General features: G+C 38.6%; 1 protein-coding gene and 2 long non-coding RNA genes across 4 annotated transcripts in view; 2 read left to right on the top strand and 1 right to left on the bottom strand.

Moving 5' to 3' along the window:
• Window positions 1-21,935, bottom strand: part of LOC114685531 (zinc finger protein 58-like) — a 127,234-nt gene that overhangs the window by 45,263 nt on the left and 60,036 nt on the right. The gene's annotated exons all lie outside the window — the stretch shown is intronic.
• LOC119088702 lies at window positions 11-21,619 on the top strand. Its single transcript, XR_005092397.1, has 2 exons — window positions 11-112; window positions 20,736-21,619. It is a non-coding gene; the product is annotated as an uncharacterized LOC119088702 (long non-coding RNA).
• On the top strand, window positions 7,401-10,492 carry LOC119088703. The gene is made up of 2 exons (XR_005092398.1): window positions 7,401-8,632; window positions 10,295-10,492. It is a non-coding gene; the product is annotated as an uncharacterized LOC119088703 (long non-coding RNA).

The following is a 21,935-nucleotide window of genomic DNA, read 5'->3' on the forward strand; positions in this document are numbered from 1 at the left end:
CCAGTCTGGGTGCCTGCTGGAGAGTATTGGAGGAAGAAGCTGAGTCAGCAGGACATCCCTGGGGCATGAGCCTGGTGTTCACCTCCAGATCCACAACTTAAGAAACATGAGTGTGAGTCTAGCCTTTGACAGGAATATTAGCCCTGTAAAGTCGTGGTCCATATGTTATGATTTGAATCTTACTACAGCGTTTAAAAATAATCACGTTGACTCTGTTTTACTTTAAACTAATGAAGCATTACACTAATGTGGGAATGAGAAGTGCCTTTTAAAGATGATTTTCAAACCAGCCGTCATCTGTCAATCCTTGCTCCTAGCTGCTCTGCGGTTTCCTTGAAAAATGGACCAGAGTTGATGGTCTGGACTGGGAAATTTAAAGAGATCTTGTATCTAAGCAATAAGGGAAAGTCAAAACAAAACAAAATGAAACAAACACGTGTGAAAGTAGTTGAGTATAATGTGGGCTTTGTCTGAATATGCTGTCCTACGAATAAGTAAATAATAAGTAAAAAAATAAATACGTAAATAAATAAATAATCCTGTTCCTCTGTACTGACACTCTGTGTGCCATACATGAGTCTGACTCCACAGCTTTTAAAACAGTTTTGTGACAACATTGGCATCTCTACAGTGAATTGATGAGGGACACAGAGACTGTATAATCACTGAACAAAGTTAAATGTCCACCTCTCTGACACTTACTTGCAAAGATCTCCCAAAATCCATCGCAGTTTTCCACCTGTACTTCCTTCCCTTGAAAACTTTCAACTAGTAATCTCTGTAAGCCATTTAGTTTTTGTGAAAGCTCAACTAGAATTTTACCAGTGTCTCCATGGTTTTTCACAAACTCAGGTCCATATTCACCCCCTGTGTGCTAGGAGCTCATGCTTACCTCCCTAGTGAGGGGTCAGTGGTCCTGGGTCATTCACTCAGGACTGAAGCACAGATAGTTTAAACTATCTAAACAGTCCAGTTTCCTATAGTTGAGTCAGGAGTATATGGTGGGGTTCCAATTCCACTTAGTGATCACCATGTTCTATGAAGTGTGACCTCACAGGGACTGTTAGGAGGGACACTGAACATCTGACCAGTTATATGGTGAGGCTGTCCTCTTTAATAGTGCTGCAGAGAGTCATGGTGACCTCCAGGGTGCACTTCCTGTTTACACATCTAGTACAATGTAGACAGTGCTGTCATGTTCTGCTATCTTGGGACAGTGTCAGCCCCATCACACAGTTTCCTTCTACTTTGGGTGCTGACCCTGGAGAAACTTGCCTAGAAGTAGCTTTTTTGTTTGTTTCTTTTGTTTTTCAATACAGGGTTCCTCTGTGTAGCTTTGCGCCTTTGCTGAAACTCACTTGGTAACCCAGGCTGGCGTCTTCTAACTCGCAGAGATCAGCCTGGCTCTGCCTCCTGAGTGCTGGGATTAAAGGTGTGAGCCACCACGCCCTGCTAGAAGTACTGATTTGAGCATCAGCCCCTGCAGTGGTCTCTCACCTTGCAAATGAACTTGCACTTTCACCAGATAGAGACTTCCATGGATGTGCTCTTGGTTCAGGCAAAAATAGTCAGTACAAAGGGCAGGGTTTGCCCATACTGGAGTTAATCTCTCTGACAATCACAGCTGATTTCACATGGTCTATAACTTCAAAGTCACTGTGGTTTAGAATGAGAATGTTACCTATAGGTTCATACAATAGAATGCTTGGGACCCAGTTGGTCCATCTTGTCTTGATTACAGTTATGTAGAACACTTCTCAGCCCCATAAACATCTTCCATATTTACATGGATTCTGCTGTTCTTCAACCATGTCTTAATGCCTGTGGGACAAACAATTTTCCATATTACCCCTCCATCTTCTTCATAGCCTCAATTTCTGTCTGAACTCTATATGTTGTTTATCCCGTTACATAGAAATACATTGTTCAGTAGCCTCAGTATAGTTTCTCACTTTCTGCAATACAGTCAATTCTTGCTGAAATTTCTTCATTTTGGGTGCTTGTGTATGCATCACTCTTATACATAAGGCTGTAACTTGACCTATATCCTGTAACACGGTGTCAGAGTCTATTTTAAGACCAAACAGTCATTTCTGTAGCCATACATAAGAGACCTGACCATCTAAAATTCAGGGACAAAATGGGTCCCATGACAATGATTCCTCTTCAATGTGTAATGTAACTAAGTATGTGTGGGGAACTTCCATAGGTTCATTAATTTGTTCTGTCTCCCAAAGTACTCATCATGGCACTCCATCTCTCTTTCCCTTGTCCTGATCACTCAGAATGTGCTTCCTCCCTCTTATTATATTCTCTCAGGTTTAGATGGAACCAAAACCGGTTCAAAACTTACAAAATATTTGCCAGCCCTGAGACTTAGTGGCCTTTTGGTTTTGGCACAGTTGATCCTTTCTGAAATGCATTATTCATCATGTCATCTTGATAACAGCTCCCATTGCTGAACCATACCTAGTATGTAGTCAGTTATCTCACATACTCATGAGGTCACAAGGCTTTGCTGAATCTCTCTTAAGTGTCAAGTGACCTAAAAGGAGCGTATTTGTCTCCAGGTGTGCTGTGAGCTCATATTACAACCTGCTCCTCTCCAAAATGGAGGGACACAGGTCCTTGCTCAAACACAAATGTTTTAAGACATCTCACCCTTTATCCATTGCTGGAATTCCCTCTGCAGAGATTTCATCTGCTGTGTCCAATTTCCTCTTCTCTGATGCTAAAAGGATTTCTATGTGACAGTATTTTGAAATTCATGGGTCCTGCCTTGAATTTACCTCAGTTTCTCAAAATCAGGACAAAAAATTATTTCTACAATACAAACATATCAAATAACTTATTGTAATTTTACAATCAAATACCCTACTATACAGCATAACCTCTACCCTGGCAGCCTCTGAGTGTTTCACTTTCACCTCTTACTAGGAGAGGCGATCTATTTCTCTTTGGCTTTTTAGACTCTAATAGTCAGAAGAAAGTCAAAGACCAAATTCTCTTGACTTTGTAATTCAAACATTTGCTTATCCCACAGTGCTTATTAGATCATGGCTTCAACATGCCTTGGATAGTGGTCACTTGACATTCCAGAAGGAAGGAATCATCATCAGGCAAGGAATGATATGAATAAGAGAGACACAAATTCAGTGGGAAATCCCACATCTTGCTACATCATGTACATGGCATCAGTGGATCCTGATTGAAGTTATGTGGTCTCCAAAGAATTGTGTCAACTCAAACTCTTATCTCTGTGCTCTGAATAACAGATAGCCTTTGTCTAATCTTTGCTATATTTCTGTCATGAGTATAGGATGGGTTTCCAATACAACTTAGCTGTCTTCTCCATGTTTCATTGTGAATCAGTTCAGTTTAACTCTGCTGTAAATGTCCATGTTGACCTACATGCTGCACCTCAGTGTCTACAAAGGTAGTACAATATGGACAATGCCATCAAGTTCTGCTTCAATCTTGGGAAATGGCTGGACCCCATTGCAAGTTTTCCTTTTTCTCTGGGTTCTGGCACTAAGAAACATTCCTAGAAGTGTAGTTTTTAGGTAGAACAAATACAATTCTCTCTCAGCATTCAAATGATATTTCACTTCCACAAGATAGAGCCTTCCATGGGTGTGGTCTTGGCTCAGAGCATATTTATTGTTGGCTCAAAGTACTAGGATTGCCAATAATGACTTTAACCTCTATGAAAATTACAAGAGATTTCACATTGTGTATAAATTTAAATTCCTGTTGTCTTCAAATGAGAATGGAACCAGTAGTCTCATACAATGGAAGGCTTGGGCAGCAGTAGATAGGAACTGCTTGGGAAGGATTAGGAGGTGTGGCCTTATCCTAAGGGCTGTGTCATTGGGGCTGGCCTTTTCATATAGAAAATTGTGGGCAATTCCCAGTTAGCTTTATCTACCCCCTATTGTGGATAAATATGTAAGCTGTCTACTACTGCTGATGGACCATGCCTGCCAACCTGATACTATGCTCACTAGCAGAGGACATTTGCACAATGAAATAATGAGTTGTTGTTGATGTAACTAACCATCTTATTAAATAAGTAACACAGAACCAATGTAAAAGAGAAAGCCAAGAGGTCAGAGTTCAGAGCTAAAATCTTACCCTTCCTCCTTTGTGCTCCTAGCTTCCCAAAATAGAGATATTTCCTGTGTCTAAGTCTTTTCATAGTCTTTTGTTCTGCCTTCTCATTGGTTGTAAACCCAAACCCGTGACTGCCTCGTCACTATCTGTATGTACAGCCCCCTAGGTCTTAAAGGCATATGTCTCCAATGCTGGCTGTATCCCTGAACACACAGAGATCTACCTAGCTCTTCTACCAAGTGCTGGGATTAAAGGTGTGTGCCACCACTGCCATTTGTGAATTATTAATGCATTGTCTCACAGCAATTAGAAAAGACACTAGGTCTGTGGTTATCTAATGGAGAAAAGAAAGAAGATGTACTCTTCTCAGATTGGGCTCTAATTAATGACACATCAGATTCCATTACAGTCCCTATATTCATGAATCAGTAAGTTGCCAACAGAAGAATGATTGAGGGATTAGAACAGAAACAGGGAAAACTGATAAACATGTGCATCAGCAATACTAAAAATATTACTCAGGCTACCTGCATGCCTACAGCTCAGTGTATGATTTGCAGGCAGCTCCACTGATGATTGGTCTCCTCCTTTACAATCCTTTCTGTTTATAGTGTCTCCAGCAGGTCCTTAATGTGAATCTTGTATATGCTGGAAAATCCCCAAGGCCTATGACATGCATCCTTCCCAGGAGATAATGAAGCCCCTCCAGGATGGAATGATTCCCTTCATAGGATATTGGTCCTGGACACACTGCATACACAGTTCCAATGGAGAGAACCATGAATGCTTCTATTGAGCACTACTTATACTGTCTAGGTAAACTCTAAAGTTTGGAGCTTTACACCTTTAGAGAGTATCTTCTTTCCTCAACAAGCAACTACTAAATTTCCCCAACAGACATTAGAAGAAGTTTTTCTCCTAGGTCATTTGAGATCTCATCAATGGACTGTCATGCCATTGGAATGACTGAGTTTGAAGCCAGGTAAAGCACAGGTGACTTCATCAGAGATAGGTGTCCTGGGATTGAGTTAGAGATGTACTTATCTTTTTTACCATACCTTACCTTGGAACATGGAAGTTACATGAACATGATGGATAGGAATCTGGAGAGTCCCCAAAGATCAATCTGGACATGAGGCGATACTTAAATGACTACCATCCAACTTGTCCTGATTCCCTTTGTGTTTGCTTAACCACTTCTCAATCCTCTACCCTTGTTTCACCTTTACAAGAATTCCAGTGTTCATAAACCATCTATCAAGTTTGTAGGACATGCACATTTCCTTATCAGCCTGTGCCTGTCCTTTGACATCTTGTTTGCAGTCTTAATTCCTCTATGCATTTTATAAATGGTTTATCCTATTATTTAGAAAAAAATTGTTTAGTAGCCTCACTATAGTTTCCCTCTTTCTGCAATATCAGCCATTTCTTGTGGAAATCCTCTCTGTTTTGGTAGTTGCATATATCTCATTATTATACATGAGGCTGTAACTTGTCCTATAGCCCTAGAACATCATGTTAGTGTCTGATTTGTTTGAAGACAATTTATTTCCTTAGCCATATATAAGAGTCCAGTGTATTAAAAATGTAGAGACCCAAATGGGTCTTTTAGTTTGTAATGTAACTAAGTGGGTGTGGGAGAAATCCATGAGTTCTTTAACTTTTTCTAACTCCAGGGTCCTCAGAGTAGCACTCCATTCCTTTTTCAGTTGTCATGTTCACTCTGAATGTGCTGACTCTTCTCTGTACATGAATTTTCCTTTGGGGCCACCTGCTCAAAAAAACCCATGTAAACTTATTATTAATTAGGATAGCTCAGCTTATAGCTAAGGCTTCTCTACTGTCTCTTATAACATTAATATAAATGGTGCTGTTTAGAATACTACTGTACCTAAAAACGTCTCTGGTTTGAGAATAAAAATTGCATAGATGCTTGTTTGAACTAAAATTGTTAACTGCAAAAAGTTTTGGTTGTAAAACATCTCTTCATATTTGGAAGTGAAAGCCTGATACCAGAATTTATTTATTTTTTTTGAACTTTTTGAACTTAAAATAGTGAGACAAAACTACAAAAACATTTTGGTTATGGATTTCTTCATATTTGGAAGGTTAATACCAGAATTTATCATTTGATTTTTGGGACTTAATGAAATAAATAATTGATTTCATTGCAATTGGACAATTTTGAGTTTATTTATACCAATTACCTGGGAACTGTTTTCGGGAATTTGTTGTGTTAAAAATGGAACTCTTTAAATGAAGAAATTTATTGTTTCTACCTAGAGTCAAGATGCAATTTTGTGTATGCATATATGCTTTATTAACTGGCGATTCATGAATTTTTATGGAAATGTTTGTGTAAAAATGGAATTAGTTATGGAACTGGTTTTTGTCACAAATGGCACTGTTTAAAGAGAAATGTGTGGGTTTTCTAACTAGGCTTGAGATTTTGCTTTAAAAATTAAAAAGAAATGGGAGAGTTAATATTCCTTAGTCTAGTTAATTTTAAAAATTTTTTTAGTGGATTAATGTCATTTTTTTGTTAGTAAGAAATGCAAATGGGGTATACTAAGAGACTACTTTTAAAGTGTAAAGAGTTTTATTAAGAAACTGCTGTTGGATATTTTGCTAAAAGTTTTCAAAGTGTTAATGGTTAGATTGAGAATATTGCTTTTCAAAATGGGTGTGTAGGAACTGTGTAAGTTTGGTTTTTTTTCCTAACTAGGTTCGAGATTTTGTTTTAAAAAATTATAAAGAAAAGGAGGAGTTATGAGTGAATTAAGGTTGAATGTATGTTTGCAGAAATTATGTTTACCCTATTGATATTAATGCACCCTGGGTTTGTGGAGTTAAGGAAATATTTAAGTTTGAGAATACATCAGAAGTTTTTCCTATGTTCTGTTAGCAAGAAAATTCAAATGATTTTATTGAGTTAAAGATGTAAGATTGAGAGAATTGTAACTATGGATACCAATATTTATGTTAATCTGTTAATGGTAATGGTGAAGCTAAGGGATTCTTTAAGTTTGCAATTGTATTAAGGTTTTGGTTTAGACAGGCTTGATGCAGCTAAAGACTGCTGTAGTCACCTTGTACCTAATCCAAAAGAGAAATGCTATCTTTATCATCCTCTACTCCCATACTGGGAGGTGGAAAGCTATGGAGACTGTTGTGAACTCTTAATAACAAGTTATTTTTTATATATTAAGAAAGTGGGACCTGTGGGAGCCCGTTTTCAGGTTCCTCGTGGCTTTACCCAGCAGGTCTGCATAGAGAGGATGATTGGACCCCGGGCCTGAGTGCAGGTATCAGAGATGGCTTGCACTTGGTTGTGTTGGGGGCGGTCTTTTGCTCCACCCCTTGGTGTCTTTATAAATACCCTGGGGCAGAGACACTCAGGGCCTATTGAAATAGGTTCCAGGCCCTCTTGAGGGTATCCTGTATTTTCCATCTGTTCATCTCCACAATCTAAATCCTTCTATCTATTATTTTCTGCTGCTTGCACTCAAGAAACCTCTGGGAATCTGTGGGGTTGGTGGATAAATGCCCTGCAGAAGCAAAGACTCTTTGCCACGTAATCTAGATGCTTATTCATTTCTCTGTGTTTTCTCTAATGTGCATATGACATTTACATGTTAATAACTGTTTTTAACATACTCAATGATAGAAGGTTTGTGATGTGCTGTGTTGTAACTTTCTATCCAAGTTCATTTGACTGTTACACTCCTTCCTTAACTTTCATAATGATAACCAGGAACAACAACAGCTGTGATCCCTATGGATGTAGGAGGGAGGTAAGGGAAGGTGGAGAGACTACTGTTCACCATCCCTCTGTTGTTCTCATGGCAAAGCCAAGTGGAAGATACAAGTTGAGTCTGGCTGCATCTCATCTCTGCAAAGTAATCCCTGTCTCCTCTTTTAGGTTACACTGATACAGGGGTCCTTTGTCCTCAGCATCTGAGCCCTTCTAGTGTGGGACCCCACAACTGACTCAGTTTCCCAGTTTGAATCTGAAGTCTATTCTGAGTCAATAGAGTTCAAAACTCTCTGCTCCAAGGCTGTGAGGAAGTTCTGATTAGCCCACAGAGTCTCCTTGAAGGGCTGTGAGAAAGTCCTGATTATCTCATAAGAGGGAACATACTGTTTTGCTAGATGCAGGCTGCTGTTGCCTTCCAGTGGTATAAATTGAGATAGAAAATGAAACTTCCTGTTCCTAGATGCAAGGCAGGATAGATAATGGCTGAATGCCTGTCCTGTGCATTGTTCTATCTCTGTCCTTCAAAACTGTATGTAAGCTTGCAGTTAAGTAAACTTGGGGCTGTGCAGCATTGGCCAGCAGACCTCTTTACTCTTTGCTGTCTTCTTCATTGTCTCTTCAATTCTCACACCTCTACCCAGCTCCCCAGCTGTCTGTCCTCAGGCTCCTACAGGTGGCGACCAATGTGGAGCAGGTGTGGAGGAATTTGTGATAGACACCACAGAAGAAAAAGGAATGTACTCAAGAAAAATGGAAGCTGTGGTGAGTTAATTTTAGAGTAAAAGCCATAAGTGTAAATAAAGTAAACCCAGTGTACAAAATTTGGTGAATAAGAGTAAAGAATAGGGGTTGGGGATTTAGCTCAGTGGTAGTGTGCTTGCCTAGCAAGCACAAGCCTCTGGGTTTGGTCCTCAACTCCAAGAAAAAAAAGAATAAAGTATAAATATGGGTCAAGCAAATAGAAAACAGAGGTATGTATATTTACTTAAAGAAACTTTAAAGGCTAGAGGTGCTAGAATCAAATGTAAGCAATTGTGTAAATTTTTAGAATTTGTAAAGAAGATTTGTCCTTGGTCCCTAAACAAGGCACTTTGGACCCAGATATTTGGATGCATATTGGAATTAAAATACAGCAATATTATGATAAGCATGGTCCAGGAAAACTTCCAATAGATATTTTTAGTCTCCGGACACTCATTCAGGACAGTCTAGATCTTCGTCCTGACAGATAGAAGATGTTACCTAAATCAAGAAAAAATAAACCTTCTGTTCTACCAGAGGAATCATTTAATACAAATGCCTCTATGAAGTCCTCTGAAGAGAATAATCAGTGAGATTCTGATGATGAAATAGATTTAAAAGTAAAGGCTGTAAAAATTTCCTCTCTGCTTCTGACTATGAATGTTGAACAGCAGGCAAGTAAAGAATTAAGGAGGAGGGAGAACTGATAAAATTGAAAGCTCCTTTGAGTAAAAAGTTGGAAACTCTTCAAATTTCTACCTTGAAAAGAAGCACTCCTCTCCCTACAGTGATAGCATGTTTAGACCCTCCTGAAGACTCAACTATTAAGGTAAAGAAACCTCCTGTGATTGCAATGGTTCAGAAGCCTAGAGGCTCTTGGCAAACTTTATTAGTTCATTGAAAGCTAGCTTAAGGGAAGCAGCTAATAAAGGAGAGAATATTAATGGATTTAAGATGTTTCCAGTTATGGAACAGGAGGATGTTAGAGGAAATGTAGTCACATACACCTATTCCTTTTAAACAACTTAAGGAGTTAAAATCTGCTTGTTCTCAATATGGCCCAACAGTGCCCTTCACTCAAGCCATCTTAGAAGCTATGGCAATTGAAGCCTTGCCTCCTGCGATTGGAAAAAATATCTAAAGCTTATTTGTCTGGAGGAGATTATTTGCTATGGAAAACAGAATTTCATGAGCAGTGTGAAAGTACGGCTAAAGTTAACAGAGCTCAACAGATTCCTATTGAGATTACTTTTGAGATGTTAGCAGGTAAAGGTGATTACAGAGATGTGGATAATCAGTTAAATTTTAACGTGGCAGTGTATGCTCAAGTCAGTTCTGCAGCTTGGAATAAATTCCCTGGCCCTGGAAAGCAAACAGAGGATTTACCAAAAATAAGACAGGGACCTGATGAATTGTTTCAAGATTTTGTTTCCAGACTAATGACAGCAACAGGAAGGCTATTGGGGGATAATGAAGCTGAACTTTTGCTTGTAAAGCAGTTGGCTTATGAGAATGCTAATACAGCTTGTCAGGCTGCCGTTAGACCATTCAGAAAGAAAGGAGATGTTTCTGCTTCCATTCAGTTATGCTCTGATATTGGCCCTTCTTATACTCAAGGGCTGGCTGTGGCTGCTGCAATGCAGGGAAAGACAATTAAAGATGTGCTTTTTTTTTTTTTTTCAGCAAAGACGACAGGTTCCAGAAAAAAAAGGAGGATTGTTGGATCACCTGGAAGTTGTTTTGGCTGTGGTCAGATGGGACATTAGATTAGGCAATGCCCCAATAAGGGAAAGCTGAAAGAAACCTGGATTATGCCCTAGATGTAAAAAAGGGAAACACTGGGTAAATGAATGTAAGTCAATAAAAAGATGTGCATGGAAACCCTCTGTCTGGATATGAGCAAAGGGGCCAGCCTCAGGCCCCCAAACAATGTTATGGGGCCCTCCAACCATTCGTTACTCAGCAAAGAAATACATTCAATGCCTCTACAGAGCAACCCCAGGCTGTGAAGAATTGGAGCTCAGTTCCTCCTCCTACACAGTATTGACTCCTGAAATGGAAGTTGAGGCCCTGCCCACAGGCAGTTATGGGCGTCCACCAGAGGGCACAATTGGTCTTTTGCTTGGGAGAAGTAGTACAACTACGCAGGGATCTTTGTTGCTCCAGGTGTCCCAGATGCTGATCATGAAGGGGAGATTAAGGTGGTGACTCATTCACCCAATGGAATTTCTGTTATAAAGACAGGGCAGAGACTTGCTCAATTGATGGTACTTCCACAAGTGCAAACAAAAAAATCAAGCTATACAAAACAAAAGGGGAAAAGCAGGATTGGGTTCTTCTGATGCTTATTTATTACAAACTACAGGCCCATGATGTCCAGAACTAATTTTATTTGTAAATGGAAAAAGGTTTTCTGGTCTTCTGGACACAGGTGCAGATATGTTTGTAATCATATGTACTGCTAATCAATGGCCATCTGCCTGGCAGAAACAACAGACACAAGTACAAGGAATTGGTCAGTCTCAGAGTCCTGAACAGAGTAGTGATGGATTAATTTGGAAAGATGAGGAGGGGCATGAAGGAAACTTCTGACCTTACATTGTTCCTCGACTGCCTGTAAATTTATGGGTAAGAGATGTTATGAGTTGGATGGGAGTTTATTTGTATAGTCCTAATGAAGTAGGCACCAACCAAATGTTTCAGCAAGGGTTATTGCCAGATCAAGGCTTAGGCAAAAGAAATGGTAGACGTGTATCTCCTTTGCCTCCACAGCAAAGGCCTGAGAGAGCTGGATTAGAGTGTTTTTAGAAGGGGTCATTGGACAGTCTGTACCCCATGCAGACCCTGTGATTTGGAAATCCAATGAGCCTGTATGGGTGGATCAATGGCCCCTAACAGAAGAAAAGATAATAGCAGCCCAGCAGTTAGTACAGAACAGCTGGACAATGGCCATATAGAGCCTTCTAATTCTCCTTGGAATTCTCCTATTTTTGTTATAAAAAAGAAATCAGGAAAATGGAGGCAAATCACAAGATCTTAGAAAATGAAACGATGCTGTTGATGGGTGCTTTACAACCTGGATTGCCTTCCCCTATAGCAATACTTAGTAATACATATAAAATTATATTGGACTTAAAAGATTGTTGTTTTTTTTTTTTTTTTTTTTTGCATACACTGTGTTTTTTCTTTTTTTTTTTTTTTTTTTTTTTTTTTTTTACGCATTATATTGTTCATGGCGCTAGTGTTTCAAAAGATTGTTTTTATACTATTCCTTTAGCTCCTCAGGATTGTCAAAGATTCACTTTTAGTATTCCCTCTGTGAATCTTAAGGAACCAATGAAAAGATTTCATTGGAAGTTTTTGCCTCAAGGAATGGCTAACAGCCCAACATTATGTCAAAAGTTTGTAGCTCAAGCTATACAACAAGTTAGGGCTCAGTTTCCACAAGTTTATATTATCCATTATATGGATGATATTTCACTTGCTTATAAGGATGAGGGAATTTTATTAGGTACCAAGGGCCAGATACAACAAGATTTGGCCCAAACAGAATTAATTATAGCCCCTGAAAAGGTTCAAAGAGAGCCACCTTTCTAGTATTTAGGATATATCTTATATCCTAATGAATTAAAGCCTCAAAAATTAGAAATAAAAAAAAAAGATGAGTTAAAAACATTGAGCCGAGCGGCGGCGGCGCACACCTTTAATCCCAGCACTCGGGAGGCAGAGACAGGAGGATCTCTGTGAGTTCGAAGCCAGCCTGGGCTACCAAGTGAGTCCCAGGAAAGGCGCAAAACTACACAGAGAAACCCTGTCTCGAAAAACAAAACAAAACAAAAAAATTGGATGATTTTCAAAAGTTATTAGGAGACATTCAGTGGTTATGATCTTATTTAAAATTACCTACTGATGATTTAGAACCTGTATATGATATTTTAAAAGGAGATAGTGATCCTAATTCACCTCGACAGTTAACTAAAGAAGGAAGACAGGTTCTTGCACAGGTAGAGAATGCTATTCATTATCAACAGATACATCATATTAATTATGATCAACCTTGACAAGCATATATCCTGCCCACTAGACTTACTTCTATAGTAGTATTATGGCAAGATGGTCCTCTTTTATGGTTACATCTTCTGCTTCACCTATTAAGGTATTATATCCATATTATGAAGCTGTAGCATATCTAGTACAAAGTGAGTTAAATCCAAAAGGTATTTGGGCAAAGAGCCAAAAACTATTGCTATGCCATTCACTCAACAACAGATTGATTGGCTATTTCAAAATAATGATTCATGGGCAATTGCTTTTGCTCAATTTCTGGGTTAAATTGATAATCATTCTGCTGATCAATTATTACAGTTTTCTCAGATACATTCCTTTATCTTTTCTAAAGTAGTAATGCATACTCCAGTAGAAGATGCTGCTTTGGTCTTTACTGATGGTTCATGTAATGGGAAATCAGCTTATATGATCATATATCAAAGGATATATAGTTCAAACTACTCCTGCCTCAGCTCAAGTGGCTGAATTAAGAGCTGTCACAATGATCTTTCAAATTCTGAAACATAATTCATTTAATTTATATATAGATAGTCAATACACTTATAGAGCTCTTCAAGTTATGAAAACTGTTTCTTATATTAAAATTATTAATGAACAAATAAGAAAGTTATTTTAACAAATTCAGGATGCCATTCATTTAAGAAAATTGCCATATTTTGTGGGACATATAAGAACACATTCAAATCTTCCTGGTCCATTGGCTGAAGGTAATGCTTTAACTGATAAATTTACTCAGTTGGTTACTTTATCTGAAGTTGAACTTGCTCAGCGATCGCAATGCATTACATCATCAAAATAGTAAAAGCTTAAAAAAAACAATTTGACTTAACAAGAGAAACTGCTCACCAAATGTGGGAGCCCGTTCTCAGGTTCCTCGTGGCTTTACCCAGCAGGTCCGCATAGAGGATGATCAGGACCACGGGCCTGAGTGCAGGTGTCTGAGATGGTCTGCACTTGGCTGTGCTGGGGGAGGAGGTCTTTTGCTCCACCCGTTGGCATCTCTATAAAAACCCTGGGCCAGAGACAGTCGGGGCCCATTGGAATAGGTTCCAGGCCCTCTCGAGGCTATCCTTTATTTTCTATCTGTTTATCTCTGCAATAAATCCAGAGAAATGGAAAGCAGACTGGAAGGATGTCCAATGCTGCAGCAAAATTCTCTTCTGTCAAAATTTCCTATCTTCTATCCCTTTCTCAATTTCTATCTGTGAAAAATAAATATAAAATATAGGGTGGTAATATAGGAAAAACTTAGAAGCATAAGATTGTGTAGGAAAAATAAGTAAGGCAACTAGACAGAGAAACTCTTCAATTTTCTAACTTTGGGGGCTATGAATGCAAACTGGGGGAAAAATCATTCTTTGGGCTTTTCGGGTAGTAAAAAAGCTTCTCTTTGAGCTTATGGGGAAGGAAAAGTTTCCTATGGAAGCTTTTGACCTGGGGACAGCTGAAATGCTAAGTTCAAGCAGCAGGAGAAAGTAATTTCTCCCTGAGGCAAAAATGGGGCTGTAAGAAGTCAAAAAGTTTAAAGTTCAGAAGTTTTGGGAAAAGTTGATCTTTCTCTCTTGGGGAAAAAAAAAATCTTTCTCTTAAACTATAAAGCTTTTCTTGGAAAATTTGGGGGGGAAATCTCTCTAAAAAGCCTTAATCTTTCTCAAAAGCTCTCTTAAACTTAAAAACTAAAGCCTTTCAGAACTTTCTCTCAGAAGGACAAAAATTAGAATCACCTGAAGATATTAGTATGGGGACCACCTGAGATTAGCTCTAAGGGAAAACAACAAACCTCTTAAGACAGCAAAACCTCTCTAAGTTCTCTTTCAAGCTTTAAAAATCCTCCCTGCAATGCAGGAGGCAGGACAATTTCCTAAAAGCCTCTTCTAAGCTCTGTCTCTTCAAGCTCGTAAAAGACAGTGGGTCAGAGTCCCCTGAGGGAAACGCTTGGGAGAGTGTGGGTGCAGAGCTACAGAGAGCCCAAAAGGGCAGGAAACTTTACCTGAGAAGAGCAAAAAAGCCAAGCTTTTCAGTTACAGCCAAGCTGAGGCATCAAGGGTTTTGTTTCTGAGTGAGCATTTCAGAATGAAAAGGTGCTCCTAATCATCCTAATGCAAAGATCCCCTGAAGTAATGCAAACTGTTAGCATTGTATCCTTGCTTCTGAACAAAAACCCAGAGGCGACTGGCCAGCGTCTCTGAGTTGGAGTGCATTTTGGGGACACTAGGGTTCCTGCAGTTGTAAACTTCCTGGAGCACAGAGCTGAGGCAGGAAGGTGCAGGACCCAGGGGAAGATTGCTAATGAACAAACAAAGCTAAAGCTGGTGGGAACAGCATAGTTGTCTGCTTTCCTAAAAGTTCCAGGTTGATAGGTACACAGCTGCAAAAAAAAAAAAAAAAAAAAAAAAAAAAAAAAAAAAAAAAAAAAAAAAAAAGCTTTCTTATCAGAGTAAGGACCTTTCTGGGAAAACAGTAAAGCTGAACTGTGTCTGAAGCAGTTGTGTTGCTGAGTCAGAACACTGTCTGGGGAAAGAGCCCAGCCAGGGCAGAACAGAACTATCCAGGAGAAAAGCTTTCTTTTCTGTCAGAGAAAGCACCTCTTTGAGAAAAGCTTTGTTTCAACTAACTCTGATGAGATGAGGGAGTGCAGCCCTGAGGGGTGATTGCCTCTGGCATAAGGTCTGTTCTTGCTAAATATCACAGCTGCTAATAACATCAGGAGTTAAAGCTAATGAAGTAAAAATACTAAATCCTGAAAATGCTTTTTCTCAAAGTAAGCTAATGAAGGATACGTTTCATGAAAGAACATTTATGTTCTTGACTCCTTTGAATAGTAACAGTTTTGGTGAAAATATTGGAACTAACAACAATCAAGTCAAATTGTTTCAACAAACTCAAGACGCTATCCACAAAAGAAAGCTGCCATGCTTTATGGGCCATAATAGAGCTCAGTCCAATCCTCCTGGTCCTTTAGCTGAGGGTAATGCAATGGCTGATAAGTTAACAAAGATAGTAGCATTATCCCAAGTGGAAATGGCTCAACAGTCATATGCTGTTCTTTATCAAAATAGCAAAAGCTTAAGAAAGTAATTCAATCTTACCAAAGAAGCAGTTTGTCAAATAGTTAAATGATGTGGGATATGTCAAATATTTCCTATTCCTCACTTAGGGGTAAACCCTTGAGGTCTTCTTCCCAATCATGTATGGCAAATGGATGTTACGCATATTGCAGAATTTGGCATTAAAATATATACATGTGACCACTGACACTTATTCGGGATTTTTAATGGCTAGTGCATAACCCGGGGAAGCTATAAAACATGTAATTATGCACTGCTTGAAGTGTTTTTCATATAGTAGTAAGGCATTTCAACAATTTTGTACCCAATGGGAAATCGTACATAAAACAGGTATTCCTTATAATCCTCAGGGACAAGGTATTGTAGAAAGGGCTCATAGCAGTCTTAAAATTTCAAATAATAAAAGGAAGAAATTTACCCTCAATAGCTACATAATGCATTAAATCATACTTTTTGGTCTGAACTTTTTGAATATGGATATCTGTGAACAGTCTGCCGCAGATAGATTTTGGCACAGTGGCACCCAAGTGACTTTCGATCAAGTGAAATGGAAAGATCCCTGCTCGGATTATGGAAGGGTCTTGATCCTGTTTTAATGTGGGGTCAAGGACATGTTTGTGTCTTTTCACAAGAGGAGAATGAAGCTCGGTGGTTACCAAAGCATCTGGTAAGGAGTGTGGAACTAAGAAATGTCAGCTCCAATGACTTTCCTATAAAGGAACCAGAATGAAAGTGGCTCGATTAGTATTTCTGAGGTTTTGTCACTGGTTAATGCAAACAGTGAGGAAACAGAGTTCAGAGCTGAGCCGCTTTTGGCTTTACTAGCTTCTTTAGAAAAATACTTTATATCACCTAATAGCTGTGCAGTTTTTGGGTGAAGAGCTATACAGCAGCTAAATACGGTAATTTCACCCTCAGCGTGAAGTGAAGTTTTTGGTAGAGCCAACCAAAAGTACTGCTGTAATAGAAACATTTGTCTGATTGAAGTACTTAGGGGACCATTATGAATTTGGGTGAAGGGACAGCCTCTAGTTAAAAACCGTCTACCATAGCCAGGCGGTGGTGGCGCACGCCTTTAATCCCAGCACTCGGGAGGCAGAGGCAGGTGGATCTCTGTGAGTTTGAGGCCAGCCTGGGCTACCAAGTGAGTTCCAGGAAAGGCGCAAAGCTACACAGAGAAACCCTGTCTCGAAAAACCAAAAACCAAAAACCAAAAACCAAAAAACGTCTACCACTGACAGTACATTTCTGCCGGTTCCAGAAAGGCTGAGAGAACTCAGCAACTTTGGGGTGTGGCTTTGTCCCGAGAATGCTACAATCCCCTAGCAACAAATATCACAACTCTATAATGACAACACTCATTAAATCCCAGTGCTTTATAACAAAGCTGACTATAAACTCTAAACTTTAGAAATGATGTATGTACTTCCTGTCTAGTTAAGAGACTCTTTCTAATAGAGATGGTGATAATAATTAAGAGTAAGAAGTAGAAAGACAAAAATAAGATATGTGAGTTTGTAGAAATTATTCTGTCTTGTTAGATCTGTGTTAAGAAATCTTTAGGTGTTTGCTAAGTTGGATACATGCTAATGGTAGCCTATATAAGTTTGTAAAATAGATCTATAGAATTCCTTTAAGAATATAAGCTTGCAAGAAGTATCTTAGGTAGTCTTAAGACATGTAGTAATAAGCTTGTAAGATGCTAGTTGTAAATGTAAGTTTAAATAAGAAATAAGAAGAATATAAGTATATAAGAATTAATAAGAAATATATTTGCTAAAGTAGTTCTATAGTTTCCTTAAAGTATAAGTAGATGTTAATATGTTATATGTGAGTTTGTAAAAATGTGTAAATGTTGAGTGAGTTTATGCTTAAGCACATGTTATGTGAGTTTGTAAAAAAGTGTAAATGTTAAGTGTGAGTCTATTCTTTTTTTTTTTTTTTTTTTTTTTTTTTGGTTTTTCGAGTCAGGTTTCTCTGTGTAGCTTTGCGCCTTTCTGGAACTCACTTGGTAGCCAGCTGCTCGAACTCACAGAGATCCGCCTGCCTCTGCCTTCCAAGTGCTGGGATTAAAGGCGTGCGCCACCACCGCCCAGCGTGAGTCTATTCTTAATGTATATGGTGAAAGAACCTGAGACACAGAAGTTAATGTCCTAGTAGACTGCAAAGCAGGCAGTCTGAATGGTTTCAAAAGCTCCAGAAGCCACTAAGAAGCTAAGAATGGCATACGCCAGAACCAGCACAACAAGGCATCCGCAGCTGAGATCCATGGAAAATTGATGCAACACAGAAAAACCTGAGCTAACATCAAAAATGGTGTGGTTTAGAATGCTACTGTACCTAAAAAGGTCTCTGTCTGTGAGAATAAAAGTTCAGAGACACTTGTTTGAACAAAAATTGTTAACTGCAAAAAGTTTTGGTTGAAAAATGTCTCTTCATATTTGGAAGTGAAAGCCTGATACCAGAATTTATTTCTTGTTTGAACTTTTTGAACTTAAAATGAGATAAAATTACAAAAAGATTTTGGCTATGGATTTCTCATATTTGGAAGGCTAGTACCAGAATTTATCATTTAGTTTTAAGAGTTAAGAAATGAAATAAACAATAGAGATTTCATTGCAATGGAAAAATTTGAGTAATGACCTAGGTGCTGTGGATATCACTCTATATAAATAAAACACTGATGGCCAGTGACCAGGCAGGAAGTATAGGCGGGACAAGGAGAGAGGAGAATTGGGGAAACAGGAAGAAGGAGGGAGAGACACAGCAGCCACCACCAGGACAAGCAGCATGTAAAGACGCCGGTAAGCCACAAGCGACGTGGCAAGGTATAGATTCATAGAAATGGGCTAATTTAAGATAAAGAACAGTTAGCAAGAAGCCTGCCACGGCCATACAGTTTATAAGTGATATAAGCATCTGAGTGATTATTTTATAAGTGGATTGTGGGACTGCGGGGCTTGGTGGAAGCTGGAGAGAAGCCCTCCAGCAACACCTAGGAACGGTGTTCTGGAATTGGGTTAAAAATGGAACTGTTTAAATGAAGAAATGTATTTCTACTTAGAATCAAGATGCAGTTTTGTGTATGCATATATGCTTTATTAACAGGTGATTTATGAATTGTTTTATGGAACTGTTTATGTAAAAATGGAATTAAGTTCAGAACTGGTTTTGTGTTACAAATGGAAATGTTTAAATGGAAAAGTTTGGGTTTTCTAACTAGGCTTGAGATTTTGCTTAAAAAATTATAAAGAAAAGGGAGAGTTAATATTCATTAGTCTAATTTCAAAAATTGTTTGAGTGGATTAATGTCATGTTTTGTTAGTAAGAAATGAAAATGGGGTATACTAAGAGACTACTTTTAAAGTGTAAAAAAAATTATTATAAAACTGCTTTTGGAGGTTTTGCTGAAAGTTTTCAAAGCGTTAATGGTTAGGTTGAGAATACTGCATTTCTATATGAGCATATAGGAACTGTGTAAGTTTGGGTTCCTCTAGGTTTGAGATTTTGTTTAAAAAATTATAAAGAAAAGAGGAGTTATGACATTGAATTATGTTCACAGAAACCTATTGATATTAATGCACCCTGGTTTTGTGGAGTTAAGGAAATCTTTAAGTTTGATGTGAATACATCGAAGTTTTTCCTATGTTCTGTTAACAAGAAAATTCAAATGATTGAGTTAAAGTTGTAAGCAGAGAAAATTAACTATATATAGCACCATATATGCTAATTCAAATGCTTCTGTTAAGAGTTTGCTTTGAGTTGTAAGATTGAGAGAATTGTGCCTATGTATAGCAATATTTATGTTAACCTGTTAATGGTAATGATGAAGCTAAGGGATTCTTTAAGTTTGTAGTCACCTTAAGAGTTTTTGGTTTAGAAAGGGCTTGAGGCAGCTAAGACTGCTGTAGACACCTTGGACCTAATTCAAAAGAGAAATGCCATCTTTATCATCCTCTACTCCCATACTGGGAGGTGTAACAGATATGGAGATTGCTGTAAGCCATTAATAGTTATTTTTTTTATATATTAAGAAGGGGGACATGTGGGAGCCCATTCTCGGGTTCCTCATGGCTTTACCCAGCAGGGTCTGAGATGGTCTGCACTTGGCTGTGCTGGAGGAGGAGGTCTTTTGCTCCACCCCTTGGCGTCTCTATAAAAACCCTGGGCCAGAGACAGTCGGGGCCCGTTGGAATAGGTTCCAGACCCTCTCAAGGCTATCCTTTATTTTCTATCTGTTTATCTCTGAAATAAATCCTTCTATCTAATATTTCCTGCTGCTCACACTCAAGAAAACTCTGGGGGAACTGTGGGGATGGTGGGTAAACGCCCCACAACCAAATTGTTAAAAAATTTGCTACATGTCCTCAACATTTAATTGTACCTCATTTTGGAGTAAATCCTCGAGGTTTTCCTCCTAATCATTTTTGACAAATGAATGTCACTCATATTATAGAATTTGGAACACTGAAACATGTACATGTAACAATAGATACTTATTCAGGATTTTTAATGGTTACTGCTCAAATTGGTGAGGCTATTAAGCATGTAGCTGATCATTGCCTAACGTGTTTCTCCTATATGGGGATACCAAAAGTTATTAAAACTGGTAATGGATCTGGATATGTTAGTAAAGCTTTTTATCTATTTTGTTTTCAATGGCAAATTGAATATAAAACAGGGACTCCTTATAATCCTCAAGGAAAAGGTATTGTTGAGAAAGCTTAGAGCAGCCTCAAGATACATCTTAAAAAATTAAGGAAGGGGGAGTTATACCCCCAGTCACCACACAATGCTTTAAATCAGGCCTTATTTGTTTTAATTTTTTAAATGTGGATGCTTCTAGAAAATCTGCAGCTGATCAATTTTGACATGAAGACACCACTAAATTTGATCTAGTTAAATGGAAAGATCCCTGTGCTGGCTTATGGAAGGGTCCCAACCCTCTATTGATATGGGGACTAGGGCATGTTTGTGTTTTTTCACAGGAAGAAAATGAAGCTCGTTGGTTGCCTAAACGATTGGTGCGGTGTATGGAGTAGAGAGAGGCTGGCCCTGATGTTGCTGATGACCGTCCAGAGATGCCAGAGTGAGACCTATTGGGCCTGTGTTCCTGATGCACCAATTTACATCCTGCCACTTGGAAAGGAAAAGGAATTGTGGTTGTGGTTAAGGATACCGGGCTGTTAGATCGACCTTTCACCCAAGAGTTCCAGATTACTCACAATTTTTCTTATATTGGATATGGTAAAGGGATCCCTATATGTTTTACAAAAGATACTACTTTAGAGGGATGTCTTGGAATGTTTCCAAAACAAGTATTGGAACATGATAAACAATGTACCAGTTATACAAAGTTATTGCTTCCTCAGGGTAATTGGACAAGTAATACTTCACCATCCAACGATTTCCTTCATGCACAAAAGAACTGCGAGAGTCTAACAGAACTTTGTTTTGGAGATGATGTACTGGCATTGTTCCTTTAAGGTACAACATCACAGGGATACAACAGTATATTCTTGACTGGTCTGGAAATCAGGAAGACTATAGTGACTCTTATGCTGTGTCTACAGCAGAATCTTGGGACTAAGGAATGTCAGCTGGAATTTGTGGAATTCCAGTACTGGATCTCCACAAACTTATGTTTGGAAAATTGCTGCTGCCATGGGAACAGTCAGAGGACGTTCCAGGCATTTGAAACCTGTTTGTCCTTTGAAAGGAACTGTTTTAGCTTGTGTTAAAATGCCCTATGTTCTTTTAGTTGGTGAAACAAATATTTCTATGAATGGTTCTGTGTTTAATGTATCATTTTGACCGATTGTATTTCCCAAATGGATAATCACATTCGTGTAATAATTTAAAACAACCTTTATTTGTTATATTGTCAGTATATATGAATGATCCATGGTTTGATGATAAAGGGCTATAAGAAATTGAAGAAACTGGGGCTGGAGAGATGGCTCAGCGGTTAAGAGCACTGGCTGTTCTTCCAGAGGTCCTGAGTTCAATTCCCAGCAACCACATGGTGGCTCACAACCACCCATAATGAGATCTGGTGCCTTCTTCTGGCCTGTAGGCATACATGCAGGCAGAATACTGTATGCATAATAAATAAATAAATAAAGAAAGAAAGAAAGAAAAAGAAATTGAAGAAATTAAGAAAGCTTTAAGCAGGCAGAAGCATGTTG

This window comes from Peromyscus leucopus, chromosome 11 (genome assembly GCF_004664715.2).
Source record: "Peromyscus leucopus breed LL Stock chromosome 11, UCI_PerLeu_2.1, whole genome shotgun sequence".
NCBI classification, from domain to species: Eukaryota; Metazoa; Chordata; class Mammalia; order Rodentia; family Cricetidae; genus Peromyscus; species Peromyscus leucopus.